General features: G+C 44.6%; 1 protein-coding gene across 5 annotated transcripts in view; it reads right to left on the reverse strand.

Annotated features, from left to right (window-relative positions):
- The window catches only part of STAG1 (STAG1 cohesin complex component), a 156,584-nt gene extending 140,990 nt beyond the window's left edge, over nt 1–15,594 (reverse strand). Inside the window, exons 1-2 of one of the 5 annotated variants that reach the window (XM_014258289.2) lie at nt 15,576–15,591; nt 10,862–10,940 (exon numbers count right to left, since the gene is read on the reverse strand). The gene's annotated coding sequence lies outside the window, so the exon portion shown is untranslated. Of the gene's footprint in view, nt 1–6,203; nt 6,378–10,861; nt 10,941–11,848; nt 11,867–15,575 lie in introns of those variants that run through there. The other 4 variants (XM_088061319.1, XM_088061320.1, XM_088061321.1 and 1 more) reach the window with 4 other exon arrangements.
- Nucleotides 15,595–15,724: the final 130 nt, after the last annotated feature.

Here is a 15,724-nt window from a genome sequence, read left to right on the forward strand (position 1 = left end):
GCAAAACACATTATCAGTCTATCCCAGGCCCAAAGGCACTTGGGAAGGAGCACATCCCTGCAGGATTGCTAACTGGCCTTCCAACACCTGGCTGCAAGAGGAAACACAAGAGGAATGGGAGCTCCAAAAGCCGCGCAACTCTAGTGCAATTCCCAGCACCGATTTTTATATTTCTTTATCAAAAAATGCTCTGGTATTAATACTGACAAAGAGAGAAAAGGGAACTGACTGCTTTTTTGAACTGATGCTTTTAGGCTCATTCCTCTTTTGCAGGAATATAGGGAATTACTTGTGCATCTGCTATGGAAGGCACCTGTCTTAGCTGCAGGCTGAAATTTGGACTTCACTGTGCACTTATAAAGCAGGCGTTCAGCACTCCAAAACGTATATGCTGAAAATCACACAACCTTCCTAAGTACAGAAGGTCCTGAATATACAGCTCCCAGAGAATTCACAGGTAATGCCCAATCAGTATGTAGAGCACAAACTCCACCCTTGAATGTGTTTGAGGTTTTTATGCCTGTGGGTTTTTGCTCTTACATTCTTCAATTTAAAAAAAAAAATAAAATAAAGTGAAATCAAATCCCATCCACTTCATATTTCTGTAGGTACCATTCAAAACCAGAACTGTAAGAAGGACGTGATCTTGTAGACAAAGCACCATGAGCAGATGTGAGACAACAGAGAGCCTGGACATCATGTCTAATAGAACCTGTGGGTACTGCACTTTTAAAAACCAGCCTGTTTCAGTGCCAGCCCTCTGAACCTACAGCACCAGTGAAAACCAGCCAAGCACTCCCAAACCTTGAACCTTCCTTTGCAGTCAGAACTCAGGAAACTCTACAACACTCTCATGTTTTATTCATTTTATATACTCTATATATATTATAAAAAATATTATGTTTAATTGTATGTTTTATTCACATATTAACTGCAGTCAATACAGCCATCTTGCATTTCCAGAGACACTGGGCATGTTAACAGAATGCAAAATAAGACAGTTACTAGTTTCAGCAAAATTTCCCACATTGAAGCTAAAAACATCTCTCCAGAATTCCTAGGGTAATGCTGAGAAAATTGTGTCTTTTAATCTATAAAAAGTTTCATAAGCTCCTTACCAATGGGCACAAAAGCCTCTTCCACTTTCATTTATTCCTCAAAGAAGGGAGCACTGATACATGAACACATTGAGCTGAGATGGAACAACTAATGTTTCTGTAGCAGGTGTCCATGTGTTCTTTACAGACAGAAGATATTTATCTGACATGAAAATGCAATTTGGCAGCCACATTTCAAAAAAGATTGTCATTTAGAGTAGCTGCTGAACTTACTACAAGAATGAACTGGGAGAATGAGTCATGAGATTAATTGCCAAAGGAAGAATAAAGAAAACATAGTGAGATTTCAGTTCACTAGAAAAATGGTACCCAGCACACATTTCAAAGTATCATTTTTAACAGGAGAGGTTTTATAATTCTTTTTATTATTTAAAAATTAACATCTAAAAGGGTATTTATTATTGCCTGTTCTCTATGGTACAATTTAATTTCTAATCTGCTTGCAAACTCCCAGACTGATGAAGACTTGGATAAAATTAAACCACCACAACCCCATTACAGGGAAATGGAAGAGAAAACAATTAGCACAGTAGTTAACTACTGACTTGCAAACATAAGATGATTTCCTTAAGTCAACAACTGACATTACAAGAGCAAGGTAAGATTGAAATGAATGCTTGAAGTCTATCACCTGTTTTCTGAGCAGAGCCCCCAAGTAACAGGGGAAAATAAAATCTTTAATATCTAAAAGTTCCTAAGCCAAAATGATTTTAGGGACAAACCACTGTCAGGTAGCTGGTGAGATTCCTGCTCCTGACACCCAATGATCCAGTTCTTGGCTGTGAGAAGCAAGAAATTCTGCCTTGTTATACCCCACATTTAGTCGTTTACCTTCCCCTTCCCTACTGGGTGTTGTTTTGGTCTGTTAAAGTCTTTCTTTTTTTTTTAATTTCTTATTTTAATTTCAGATAAGAAAGAGTTACAAGGTTGTGATAAAACAGCACAAACTTTTTCTTGTTTCAACACTAAACTGTTGAGTCTCTTAACCAAAAACTTAGATACAGCCACTATGAAGAGGAACAGGAAAACAGTTTTGGAGCTTGATCAAGGAAAGGATTCTTAAAAATATTGCAGTCTACAGAAAACAGAGCAGGAGAGAGACTGGCAGAATTGTGTGCTACGGGATGAAACCAGAGAGAAAAATATCCTAAGACTGAATGGATTTTGATTTAAACATTTAAAGCTCAAGCTTCTTATACACACAGTGCCAAACTCTCAAGAGATCCGAGCACAGTTGACTGTTTTTACCTTTTTTTTCCCAAAAACCTTTGGATTTCTGAGGGCTTTTAGAAGGGAAAGTAAGAGATTGATGGTAAGGCTCTTCCTAGTCTATGAAAAAGGGAGATATATTGGTAAGTGATGTAATCATGGAGATGAGTTTCCCTGGGAGGTACACTGGAAGAATAAAGTGCTGATGGCTTCCCAGCTGCAATGATAGGGACTAAAACCATATTCCCAGAGAACTAGCCAGGTTCCTTGAGCACTCACTCACTCTGTGCTGCCCCACCCAGTAAAATGTCCAAGTATACAACAAAGCGTGCTCCATCAGGTTGGGAACCACAGAAGTACAGACCCAAAACATCAACAGCTTCTCCAGCCCAGCCCTCAGTATAACAATTCCCATCCTCACACCACAGAGCGCTCTCTAACCTGCAAAGGTAAATCCCTGTCTTCCCAAACACCTCTGCCAACACCCCCCAGCACAGCAGCAGGGCTGGGGAGCTCCAGCTGCACAGGGAGGACATGTGGCACCAAAGGAAGGTTTTTCAGCCACCATCCCCTGCATTTTTCTGCTACTCAAAGTCCCGTTCATCTGCTGACAAATTCCCTCAGCGTGTTTCCGAAACACCTGTACAAGTGCAGTGGCTGTGATGGGCTGGCCAAGGCAGATGGCACCAGTGACACACACACAGTACCCCCGTTCATCCCAGACCTGCACAGAGCACTCGTCCTCTCCCCGAGGCACAGCCTGGAACAGCTCCAGCCCTGCCAGGAACACAACCTCATGCTCCAAGGACACAAACTGCTCCGCAAGGAACCGGCAGCAATGGTCGGGGGGACAGAGGCTCATCAGTCAAAAGCAGACACTTGGGAGAGACAAGAGGGCAGCAAAGGTGATAGCCTGTCATCTAAAAAAAATAGGTGGGAAAGCACTAACTGACAACAAAAAAGCACTAAAAAATACAAAAGGTTAGGTATGTTTATCAATATAAAGCTACTAAGTGAACGAAATTCAGTAAAGCCTAAAAAGAACAATCTAGTTCCATTTATTTACTTATAAACTGATCAATTTTTAACTTTCATCCCACCTCTACTGATAGTCCCATGACAAATTAGCTTGTAAAACTCAGTAAAAGGTAGTTTCAAAATAAGGAAACAAGGAGTGAAATCCAAGTTTCAAATAATTATGCAGTTAAAACAGTAGCATACCAAAGCAGATCTGTCTGAAGTTATTCCCTGAAGATTATAAACTGATAGGAAACAAATGCTGTGATATAAAGGATTCAGCATTCAAGCAGACAGTAAATAAACTTTGCTAATGATGTCATAACTAGAAGACTGGTTTCAAGGCTCAAAACATATCTGTTTGGTACAAAAATGTACCTTCAGTTTGGAATAAACAAAAGCTGCAAATGCTATCCATGCTGGAAGACAGCCGTTTCCTAGGAAAATTTTAGGGCAAGTCTGTGAAAGACACAGATTACATCCATATTAAATGCATCCCTTCTTCACTTTTTTAGCATCTTTTAATTTTCTTTCCCAGTTTTTTGTCTTACAGCTGCTATCATACTTTTACCACAAAAAAACCCCAAGTCTTCTTCCCGTATTGTCAAAGTCGTCACGAAGACTTGTACCATTTTATAATAACAAAAAAGCAGCATTTGAAATCAAAGGAGGTGAAAAAACCAATGTTCCATGTATGCTTCCAAGAGCTTGATGCTGAACAAACAAGGCAGCCTCTTTCTTCAGTGCTCTTCATGAATATTGAAGACTGCAGCTAATCAAATGACAGCACAGACAACTGCATCAGCCAGCAGCATCCTCACACTCCTCCCCAGGAGCAAGGGGAGAGCCCAGGCTCCTCTCTGATGCCATCTCAGCCAAGGATTGATCCTGTGTTTGTGCTGCAGCCCGTGCTAACCACACAGGGGAAGCTGTCCCTGTCACAGGCCAATATCCATTTGTTTCACTAGTGACAGTCGCCTTCCATGTGGGTTCCCAGGGCAAATATCCATTTGTTTTGCCAGTGACAGTCACTTCCTGTGCGGGTTCCATCCCTCCCTCTGTGACAAGGGTGACCGTGTCTCTCGGTGAAAGAATCCAGAGTGACTCCAGATACCCAAGCACAACCCCTGGGATGGCCTGCAAAGCCTTCCATGAATAACAAGCAAGAGGATGAGGGAAGAGCAAGGGACTCTTGTGAAGAGCTCGTCACAATAAATAAATAAATGAACAATTCACCTTGCACCACTAAGTCATCAAAACAGAGTGCCCAGTTTGGGGGCCCAGGCTTTGAGATATGAACTGACAGGAGAGAGTCTACAAAGCAGTAAGCTGGGTCAGAGGACAAGAAAACCAGAGGAAGAGGGAAACACTGAGAAATTCAAAGACCCAGTTTGTGTTAAAGCTCGAGAAAAAAATATGACAGCTCATGGACACTAAGGTACATCAGAAATAGCTCACTGTGATCAAATAAAACTCAAACGTTAACTGCAAAATGTGTCAGTTAAACACCAGAAACAAACCAGTCAGTAAAAATATATAGCACTGGAACAAGCTGCTTAGGAAATGCAGTGAAACTTCCAGCAACTAAGAGATTAGACAAGCAGTTGTCAAGAATATTGTAAATTGTCGCACCCCAAGACAAAGGGATTAACTCAAGCTCTCGCTCCATTGTTTTTTTTATTCTGTGTTCTTCCAAGAACAAAGAAAGCCCAGGAAGAGCCACAAAAGTAAAAGTAAATAAATAACCATCCTAGTACAAGTCCATTGTTCCAGTAAAACACAAAACTGACAGAGGTCTGCAGCTTTAATATCCCTTAATGGTTGTAAAAGCAAGACGGTTTTGGGCTCAAGAGTCGTGATCCTAGGGATTCCAGCAATGCACAAAACAAATCAGTGAAAAAAATTCAAATAAAATAATTAGAGAAAAACACACTCCACCAGTTCTTTCATTACATAAAACCAACAGTACGAGTCTTTCTTTACAACAGTAAAAGTATTTCTAGCATCTATTCTCACAACACAGCACATTCCAGTTAGAGGATGGAGACACGTAAGTGATAAACACTTTGCAATTTTTCAAAAGTAAACTATTGTTCTTAAAGGAAAATAATTATAGGACTAAATAACAGAAAACTTCTGCCTGAAAGCCAGGAGTAGAGGACTGCAGAGCAGGTATTATAGGACACTACTAACCATTGCAACATTTTGGGTAGTAGTCCTCAAGAAATCATACTGCAAGGTTAAATCCCTTAAATACAGGGAAATTCTTATCAGCTGCAGGGTAAGGAAAAAAATATTTCAAGAAAAAGAACATGATGGAGGGTGGTTTCAATTTTTCTCATCACATATCATCAACCTTAATTTAAAATTAAGGGGAAAAAAAAAAAAAGTGGTACACTGTCCGCCAAGACAGGAACCTTCCACCTGGGACTGCAGCCAAACTGAGACACTCTGTAGGTGCACCCTTCTGTGCACCCTCAGAATGCACTCTGAGCACCACCAGCTCTGATCTCAACACCACCTCTCAGCTCTTGGCCAGGTTAAAACCGCATCATTTTGCTCCCTTATTTCGTATTCCACATTCTCAACAGCCCAAGCACACAATGTTGTTATATCCTGCTGGGTTTACTGATCTTCCCATCCGCTGTCTATTCAAGTTCCTCTGGGAGATTTCATCCAAAATAAATGTTCTCTCATAAACAAAGTTAGGAAAAACATTTGTTCCTTATCGGAGCCCACGGTAACTTGCCTGCTTTGGAGGAAAACAAGGATACAGCACAAAAGACACCTGACTGACAAGATCCACTTTTTGGTAACTTTATGGCAAGAAACCAAAAAACCAAAGCCTGGTTTCCAAACCTGGGGAGTTATGCCTCACACACTCTGGTGTTCAGGAATGGCTTCTGTTCACAAGTAGCAAACTGATGTCTGTCCAACTCCTGTCCTTGCCAGAGTCGGAAGGATGCACTGAAGGTTACTCTCCATGTGGCACATGCAACCTGCTCCCATGCAAAACCTGCACAACTACAAAATCTGCAAGAAAGAGATATCTGAGTCAAACCAAGCTACCACTTACCATTTTGCAGATAATCATGAAATGATCAAGCAATGTGGATTTATTTTTTTTTAACAACTAAGAAACAATGATCTCATTAAAGCCACAGGCCTTTACCCTAAAGTATGAAAACTCAGCAGGAATTTCCCACTGAAATCCTTAGAAGAAAATGTATTTACCACACCTAAAAAACCTAAACAAAACAAAAACTAACCAACCAAAAATAAAACCACAAACCACAACCACAAAACCAAACAAAAAACCCCACCTTAATTTCATATTCAAAAATCAATTTGAATAAGTTTTGTTAAAACACCACAAAAATAAGCAATCTGCAGCTAAAAACTTAACACAGGACTTTCCAGTCAGGACAGTTGATTTGTCAGTCATGTGTTATTTGAAACAAGATGGGAGTAACTGCCTAACAATACCCATCTCAACCACAGGCGTGCTCATCTGAGCCATCTATAACAATAAGAAAACCAACATTCCCCTTGAGGATTAAAAAAAAAATCCTCAGCAACCAAGTTCCAAACTGCCTGTGCTTACAGCTAAGGAAAAATAATACAAATGAGGCTGCCCTGTGTATTAAATTTTTGTTCTTTGTTGGCTATTAATAGGCAAGTGTGGTGAATGCAAGATGATATTCAGATAATTTCTAGCCTTTTACCAGCATGTTCTTCCCTTCCTTCCCCACAGCTTTTTGTCTTCCCAACCGAGGCCCCATTTCAGGGAGCTCTGACTGCAACATCAGATGCAGGAGCTGCAGGAAGGGCAGGACATGTCCTGCACTGCCTCGAGACACTCGAGCTGCTCTTGGGTCTTCAATCAAAGAGCCTGGCATGCCACCAACACCAGTAATAGCTTGACCAGACATTAAAAAAAGACACCTCTTTCTTATATACATATATAAAACAAGCTAGTTGAGGATCTGCAGGAGCTGCAGTTTCTTGGCACAACACCACTTGCTCTAGCCCAGCTGCCCCCATCACGAATGGGAACAGCCTGTTCTGCTCACCCCTGACGCCTCATTTAGTGCTAAGAGAGCTCATCATGAATTTATTTCTTCTGAAGAGCTGGAAGTCACTGGTTTTGTACATTCCCATGCTCTTTAATTATGTGATTGTTCCATTACAGTTTAGTTCCACAAGCTCTTCCTTGTGTCAGGCTCACATCCGCCAGTACCAGTGAACCTGCACACAGGCTTGGGATTCCAGCAGCATAAATAACTGCAGTGGCACACTCTGTGACACTTCAGTGGTGCTCCTTGTCATTTACCAGGCCTGTGGGTGAAGAGATCAGAATTAGAGAACTACAAATCAGAGCTGTCCCACATGCTGAATACTTTCTGTGACCACTGCCACACAAAATCATTATCTTTTGACATCGGCCTGAATGCAAGCACGAGTTACAAAGAGGAGCAATACGTGGCCTTCAGGACAGAGGCAGACACAATAGCTCAACCCTGGATGTGGGTGTTACCAATGCATGACTTTAGGTCAAGGAAGTTGTTTGAGGGACAGACAACAAAGGAGCTGACTGCCAAAAATTTATGGGCGAGGAAGATGTGAAAGGTTATTCTCAGCTGTGTATTTCACAATAAAACTCCGTCAGTGACATACCCTGCCAATAGCACAGAATTTACTGCAGAAAAAACTGGTGGGTACCTCCTGCCATTGCACAGGGGCTCCAAGTCCTGCATGAATGCTATGGATGATGCTGATGAATGGCGCACACTTGCAAAAGGCCTGGCAATCCTCAACAGTAGAGATCACCAAGAAAACATTCTTAGTTTAAAGTTTAGAAAATGATACATATTCAAGTCTTAGCAGTTCTGTAAAAAATACATTTGCCTTGGGGAAACAAAATGTCCAAGAAGTAATGGCAGCTGCAAGTGACAATTCCTCCCTCCACCTTTCAAATGTGACACTTGGCTTCTCTGGATTCTTATCCCTCAGCCTTATCTCTTAGCCCTTGTCTTTCCTTCTGAACTTTCCACCAGGACACCAACAGCTCTGATCCAACAACCAGCAATGAGAAATCAGAAAAGTAAGGCATACCAATGGAGAAGACTTGTCCTCCCTGCTCTAATGGCTCTGGCATTCACATTTCCCTCCAAGACAAGAAATTCCCAATTCATTACCCAATCAGGCAAAAGGATTTACATAAGCCCCCACACCAGTGCTTTCTGTCCTTGATGCTGGTGCTCAATATGAACTTGAGTGTGTGAAAACTTTCCTTTGCAAAGCTAAAACAAGCAGCTTCTCTGGTTTCTTTTGGGAAGAAAACTAAGTGTAACAATTCCGTATCAAAACACACCTCTCCACATTCTGAGCATGTCCAGTATCTTGTACAACAGCACAGTAATTAGCATTCAAAACTTCCCTAGACCATTTTGAAACAGGAATTAAATTTTAGCTCCATTTTATTGCTTTGTCAGAGAAAACTGTTGCAAATGGAGCTTACAAAAACTAAAGATATTTTAAAAAAATCCAAAAACCACTCCTCTGACTAGGGAAGCAAAAGAGATGCGTAAACCCACAGAAATCATGTCATTTCTTCTGATCAGTTACAATGACCCTTCTCAGAGGGATGGGAAAGGACACTTAGAGGTGAATTCTATTTGATTTATGTAAATACAAGCAGAACAATCAGCTAATGCTAAAATAGAAAAAGAATCAAAGAGCTTAATGGAAACGCTAAGATCGTGGAACTGAAAGGAGGTGAAGAATAAACAAGCCAGGATCTGAAACCCAAAGGGCAGAGTACCCAAAACTGTGGCCAAGTCTGGGGAAGAGCTTCCCTCCTTAGCACTGGAGCTCTGCTTCTCCACCCTCACTGCCTTTGCCAGAGCACTTTGTACAGCAGGGCACAAGGGTTACAGATGGCTGAGCACAGTCTGGAAGCAGCCAAAGGCAGCTCTGTATGCAAGGATGATCTGTGCAGTGGTGATTTGCACTCCCTGTGCTACATTATTTATTTTACAGTATCACTGCAACCATTTGTTTGGGTTTCTTTAAGCCCAGAAGCCAACGGGAACAGGCCTAGAGGTGAGTATTCTGTGCATATATCCTCTCTCTATCCTTTTCTCCACTATCAGTAATTATCAGTACATGGACCAATTTCCACTGAACTCAGGAAAACAGAGAACCTGAAATATATAAGTACCTCTCCATTGTTAAAAATATTAATTTCTTAGAACAGAGATGTTTAATTCCTCTCCCACAAGCAATGTCCTATTAAAGCAAGGGTATGGGAAAAACAAAACTATCAGATACCAAAAAAGTCACATAAGTGAACTGGAAAAAAACAGCCTTCAAAATAAAATTCTACTGCTTGAAGCAGTGCTTACTCTTGAATACAATTTATAGTTATGTTTACTCTCTCACCTAACACTGATGTTACAGCCTAGTGAGCCTAATTTAGTAGAAACCATTCCAGAAAATAGATCTGCAGGCAACTAAATAAACTACAGCATTTAGACAGGGAAATCAACCTTCTTTTTGTATAGGAAAGTCAAGTTCCACAAATCTACAGGATTTCTCATAAGGCCCTCCCTTACACCAGTGGACTGTACTTGACAAAGCCTGCTTTAATTTCCAAGAGACATTTAACAAGATGCTTCAGAAAAGGCCCTTAAAGAAATTTAGCTGCCATGGCAACAATAGGCCTTGCATGGACAGGTTTCCTGGGGAAGGGACAGGAGACAAAGAGCAAACTCCCAGGGGAGTCCCACAGGAGAAGGTGTCCCTGAGAACATGGACAAGATGATCTGTAAGGTCCCTTCCAACCCAAACTGACCCACGATACTGGGAATGTGAGCTGGAGGCCAGACTGGGACACTTCCATCCAGAAAAGAATGCCAACAATGTGCTGATGGCATCAGGCCACTCTGGCAGGGCAGGACCAGCCCTGAGGAAGGGAAGAACAAACACAGGCTGCAGGCAGCAGAGCTGCCAGGGGGCATTCAGTGAAGTCAGAGCTACCCACAGAATCCCAACCTTACACCGAGCAATGGGCTCCATGCTGAACACCCACACCCAGCACAGGCACGCACACCTGAGCCAATCTGGACCTCGCACCTGAAGGATCCCCATCTCCAGGACCATTTTTCTGCAAAAATATTCCTGCCACTGACCTTGCATCACCTCTTTCAACTCCTGACTCTGACAGCCTGACTCCATTCACTCATTCATTCACCTCCCTCCCAAGCAGAGGAGTTTGCCAGGTAGGGAATTGAGCTCCAGGGAAGGTCAAGTGAGCAGCAGCACAAAGGGAAGGGAGATCTGTACAGATGTGGAGACACAGATTCCTCTCAGCTGAGGAAGACTAGCAGAGCAGCTCAACCATCTTATGCAATTCCACTGGCAGCAACCAGCTCATGTGCTCTTAATGAACAGATGTAGAAATTAACAATGCAAAACTGGCACACTGAGTATGCATTTAAGGTGGAATTCATTACCCATTTGCAAATGAAGTTTCATTTTCCACTTATAAACACAAACATGTTGGTATCTTCCAGGTCCTTGGGGATTCTAAGCCTAAAAGGAAAGAGAGAAACCCTCATGTGGGGGAGAGCAAACAGACACTCAGCTTGTTACTTGATTTTGGTTTCAAAAAACACCTCCACATGGTATGCTTTAGTATGTAAAAATGTATCCAAGATTAATTGTTCGGATTTCTTTTTTAATTTTATTGAAAAAAAACAGTTGACATTTAGAAATATTTCTGACACACAGCATAATCCCTAAGTAACTCTACAACGAAGTATTTTTCCTGTGAGCTGAACAATCTGTCAATGCTGTTTTCATTCAACTAACCTGCCAATATAATACAAGTCTGCCATTTGTAGAGTTACAGAATATAAACTCACTGGTTTTATTTATAGAATAAATAACATATCTGCTGCTGAAACCTTGCATAGCAAGGAACACAGTTGGCTGGGTGTTCCCTCGTGCTGCTTTCTAGTAAAACATGACTTTTGAGAACCACCTGAAACAACCTGCCCTTCAGCTGAAGGGGGACAGGCTTAAGAATTCCACCTCCTGCTCCTAATTCTGAAATAAATGATTAATAACTGTGTGACTGCAGCTCACAATACACTCCCACATCAAGCCTTCACATCTAATAATGCTGACAGCTGTGGCTGAGAGCCTGCCCCACCACACCAGGTGCAACCTTTTTGTGTCTTTTAAGCCGAAATTCCCCTCTGGACAGAATAACCAGCAGATCAGGGACCAGGTGCAGGTAGTTTTGGGCAGCCACTGCTCCCAGCTCTGGGCACAGAGAGCAGCACCGACCAAAGTCAGGGGCCTGAAGGCATGAAAAGCCTCGTATCTGCACTACTTGTACTTCATTTGGAATTACCTGCATTTTTATATAGGCATTTTCTCCCCAGATATTCCAAAATTAAGGCAGAGTTACCCAATTTACCAAGTTCATGTCATACCTACAGTTCAGAACAGGACACAGGTGACGCTGTTTGGGCCCTGATCGATCTCTTGTCCAAGGCATCCCATCTCAAGCACAGTTATTATTAAAAAGCATTTTCCAAATTATAAAATGCCTGCAGGGATGCAAACAAGGAAATGTGGCAAAGCTGGTAAAGCCAGGAGCACATTTCCTTCAAACCCGAGTTCCTGGGTATTCTCTCACAGTGACACATGAGCTGCCAAATGCCGCAACCATTGCCTACAGACAGACTTCCAACAGGACACGTCAGAAATTAAATTAGCAAGTCACTACAAAATCACAGCTGAAATTCCCTCTGCAGATCCTTCCCTTCAGCTCTTTCAGCAAGTTGAAGTCTGCCTTTAAAAAAAAAATCAGTGTGCCTTCACAAAACAACACTTATTTTTGAAATAAGTGTTTTCTGACTGAAAAATTGCAAGAGGTCATAGTAACACTCTCCAAACCACATATTTTCTAAGGGAACAAAGAAATAGGTTCCTGTGTTCTGCTCACATACTGAAATCCCAAACCACCAAAACTGCGTCAGCATGGAAAAGCAAAATACTGCATATCCCTGGATAGAAACAACAGAATAATTATCTGATCGTGAACTCAAACTTTGTAGGATTTCCCTTTCTTCTCCAAGAACAAAAACCAACTCTCCTCCTTTCTGGTTTTAGTCAAATGAGCAGACAGAGTGGCACTGCAAGTGAGAGATGACAACCTGCAATTGGAGTTTCACAGCTCCACTGATAAATGAGAATGACTACAAGTAAATCCCCAAAACTTTAAAGAAAGCAGGAAGTATCTTGCAGACATGGGCTGGCATTTTAAGTCCTGAAGTCAATACAGCAGATTTAGATAAGGCACTTCCTTATCTTGGCACCAGATTCAGCATCTTCTGGGTTTGACTCCAAGCACCAGAAGCCAGAGCCTCATCCCAAAACTCCAAGGTGCAGCACGGGGAGATCCCAGAGAGGCTGATCACCCATTCAGCAGTGCTGCATGTGAATTCTGGCTTTGACATTCCTGCACAACTTCAGTGGAGTTTGCCCCTTTCAATGTCTTGTGGTAACTACAGATCTGGTACTCTGGAGTTCTCAGCAGGGTATGAGAGGCTTTTGTGCATGTTACCAGAAAACAAACCACAATATTACTGTAAAGGCATGTTCTCATCCCAGTGTAGGGACTCTTCTTAGAAAGTCATCTCAATTCAGCATTTCTCTCGCCTGCATCCTTACACTTCTGTGGGCTCACTTGCCTACTAAAATGTTATGTAAATTACCAGTATGCCAACGTGTATCAGAGCATTTCTTTACAACCAAGGAAAAGAAACAAGAGATTCCACAGTCACCGACACAAACTCAAGGTACATTTTGTTCTTTCAAATGAAAAATATTCACTTGTTGAGTTTTGGACTACCCCAAGGAACAAACATTGTCAATGCATCCAAACATGAGCTACAATATTGTTTACAAACCTTCTCAACTCTCAAAAGGTGCACTGCAGCTGCAGAAGAAGTCATGTACAAATCTGCACAACATGAAGGACAGGCTATGGACAGGGACAGGAGCTGACAAGCTCAGAGACCCCAGTCACACAGCTCCAGTGGCAGGGTTTCAGTTGCCCTCACAACTTTGAACCACAGCATACTGGGTGGGGACATTTGGCCAGAAATGCTGTCCCTCAGTGAACTAGTAACTCCAGCACTTTCTAAAACGTTAGGAAGCACCAGAGGCCATGGACTGCAGGGGCTGTAGATGGATGAAGTGCTCTGAACCTCCAGAACTGGCACTAACTGTTCACCCAGCTTCAGAAAGGCTTCGTTCCCACTACCCACTCTCACTGATGTAAATCCATGTGTCCATCAGCAACAGCAACATAGAATTTCAACTGCACACTCTCTATTGAGCAGCCAGTAAAAACTGCATCCTCTCAGATTAATCACAATCCTGAAGTCAGCCCCTCTGCTCCTGCTCACAAGGAAATCCTGCTGCATCACGGGTTAGTGTGTCATTTCAAAACCCTCTGCACCCCTACGTGCATTTTCTCAGGCTTTCCAACAAAAAGTCATCACAGTTGAGTCAGAAAAAAAAATCAAAGAATAAACTGTTTTCTAATAACTGGTTTCCAATTCTGTAGTAGGAAGAACTTCTTCACATGGTAAAAACACCTTTTGACAGACAACCTACACAGTGCCTTGTGGCCCAGTGATTTCTTCACAGGTGGATGGGTTATACTGTAAAAACACTCATCAAATAACCTTGCTATAGCACTAGGCAAGACCAAGCTGCTTTGGATCCAGACAATCTGCATTGATCCTTCTCTCACACCACTCCTTTTTGACTAGTATAATAACATCAGAAAGTTACTGAACCCAGACATTTAATATCATCCATCTCACCAAACATATGACACAGTTTAAGAACAGTTGCATTGGTGGTGTGACTTGAAGAAGGCTTTTCATTTCTCAACAACCTCAACAATAGATGTTATCACTAGATTAACTCTGGGCAGCTACAAAATTGTGTGAAATGCAACTGAAATAATCAATACTTACAAAGCAGCTCAATTCAGTTTAATTAAACTCACACTGTCTTCCCAGAAACTAAGTTTTTTGACACTGGTATTGGCAGTCATGTCCCTTTAAGCTGCTCCATGGATACTACAACTATTTTCTTTCTCCCAAGTCACGCTTCCTCCCAGCCACGGCTCACACTCCCTGTTCCACCCTAGGAACACGGGGAGAGCTGAGTGCGGCTGTCCACCACTTCCCGGGACGGCCAGGTACCCAGTGACCAGCACCCATCACCGAAGCCTTCCACTACTCCATGCACAGCCTTTGCTGTGTTTGAGCCCAACAGCGCAGGACCCCAACCTCGTTTTGTGCTTCTCCCCCACTCCCAGCACCGGCCAGAGGGCACTGCCCTGCACTTGGCTACTCCTGGAGCCACGGATCCCTGGATCCCGGCTCCGGTCCCGCCACCCCCGGGGCTCAGCGCGCTGCTTCTCCCGTTTAAAGCCCGCGCAGCCCCACGGCTGCGTGACACGGTCCCGTCCCCCGGGCCAGCCAAGGGGCGGCCGCTCGCCCCGGGGCCACCGCACTGGAAACTCGGGGATGAGCAACAAGAGCGGCGGGCGGGGGTCCCCGACCCCGGGGCTGCACCCCGGCCTGGCCCCCCTGGATTCCGGCCAGGCGCTCGGGCGCTCCCGTGGGCCGGGCCGGGCCAAAGGCGGGTCGGGCCGCCCACCGGCTCCCGGAACTTTCCCTCCTCCGCCGCCGCCCGGGGGCGGCCGGGGGCCGCCGCCACCGAGCCCCGCGCGGCGGAAGCGCCACCCCCGCTCCGCCCGAGCATCCCCCATCGCCCCCACGGGCCCGCCGCCGCCGCCGCCACCCGGAGCGGGGCGCAGGCCCGGCGGGGGGGGGGGGCGGCCCGGCTCGGCCCCGCGCCCCCGGCAAAGCCCCGGCGGGGGCAATGAGATGCCGGCACAGCGCGCCGCGCCCGGGGGACCCGTTGCCCCGGCAGGCCCCGCCCCGCCCCGCGCCGCCTCCTCTTCCCTCCCCTCCCCTTCTCCTCTCTCCTCGCACGGGCAGCGCCCGCTCCCGGCCCGGCCGCCGCGGAGACCGAGCGAGCGAGCGGCCCCGGCCCCGCTGCCCCCGCCCCTCGCGCCTCCATCTTGGATCGGCGCCTCCCGCGCGCCCCCTCCCCGCGCGCCGCGCTCACCTCGGGCCGCGCCGCGGCGGCGCCCCGGGAGCGCCCCGGGAGCGCTGCGGGAGCGGCGGGGGCGCGCGGGGTCCGGCGGGCGCGGGCCGGGGCCGGGGCGGCGGCGCTGGCGGGGCCCGCGCGGGGCTCAGCGGGGCCGCGATCCTAAA

This window comes from Pseudopodoces humilis, chromosome 11 (assembly GCF_049639895.1).
Source record: "Pseudopodoces humilis isolate 2021_Gansu_Grassland_sample_001 chromosome 11, ASM4963989v1, whole genome shotgun sequence".
Lineage (NCBI taxonomy): Eukaryota > Metazoa > Chordata > Aves > Passeriformes > Paridae > Pseudopodoces > Pseudopodoces humilis.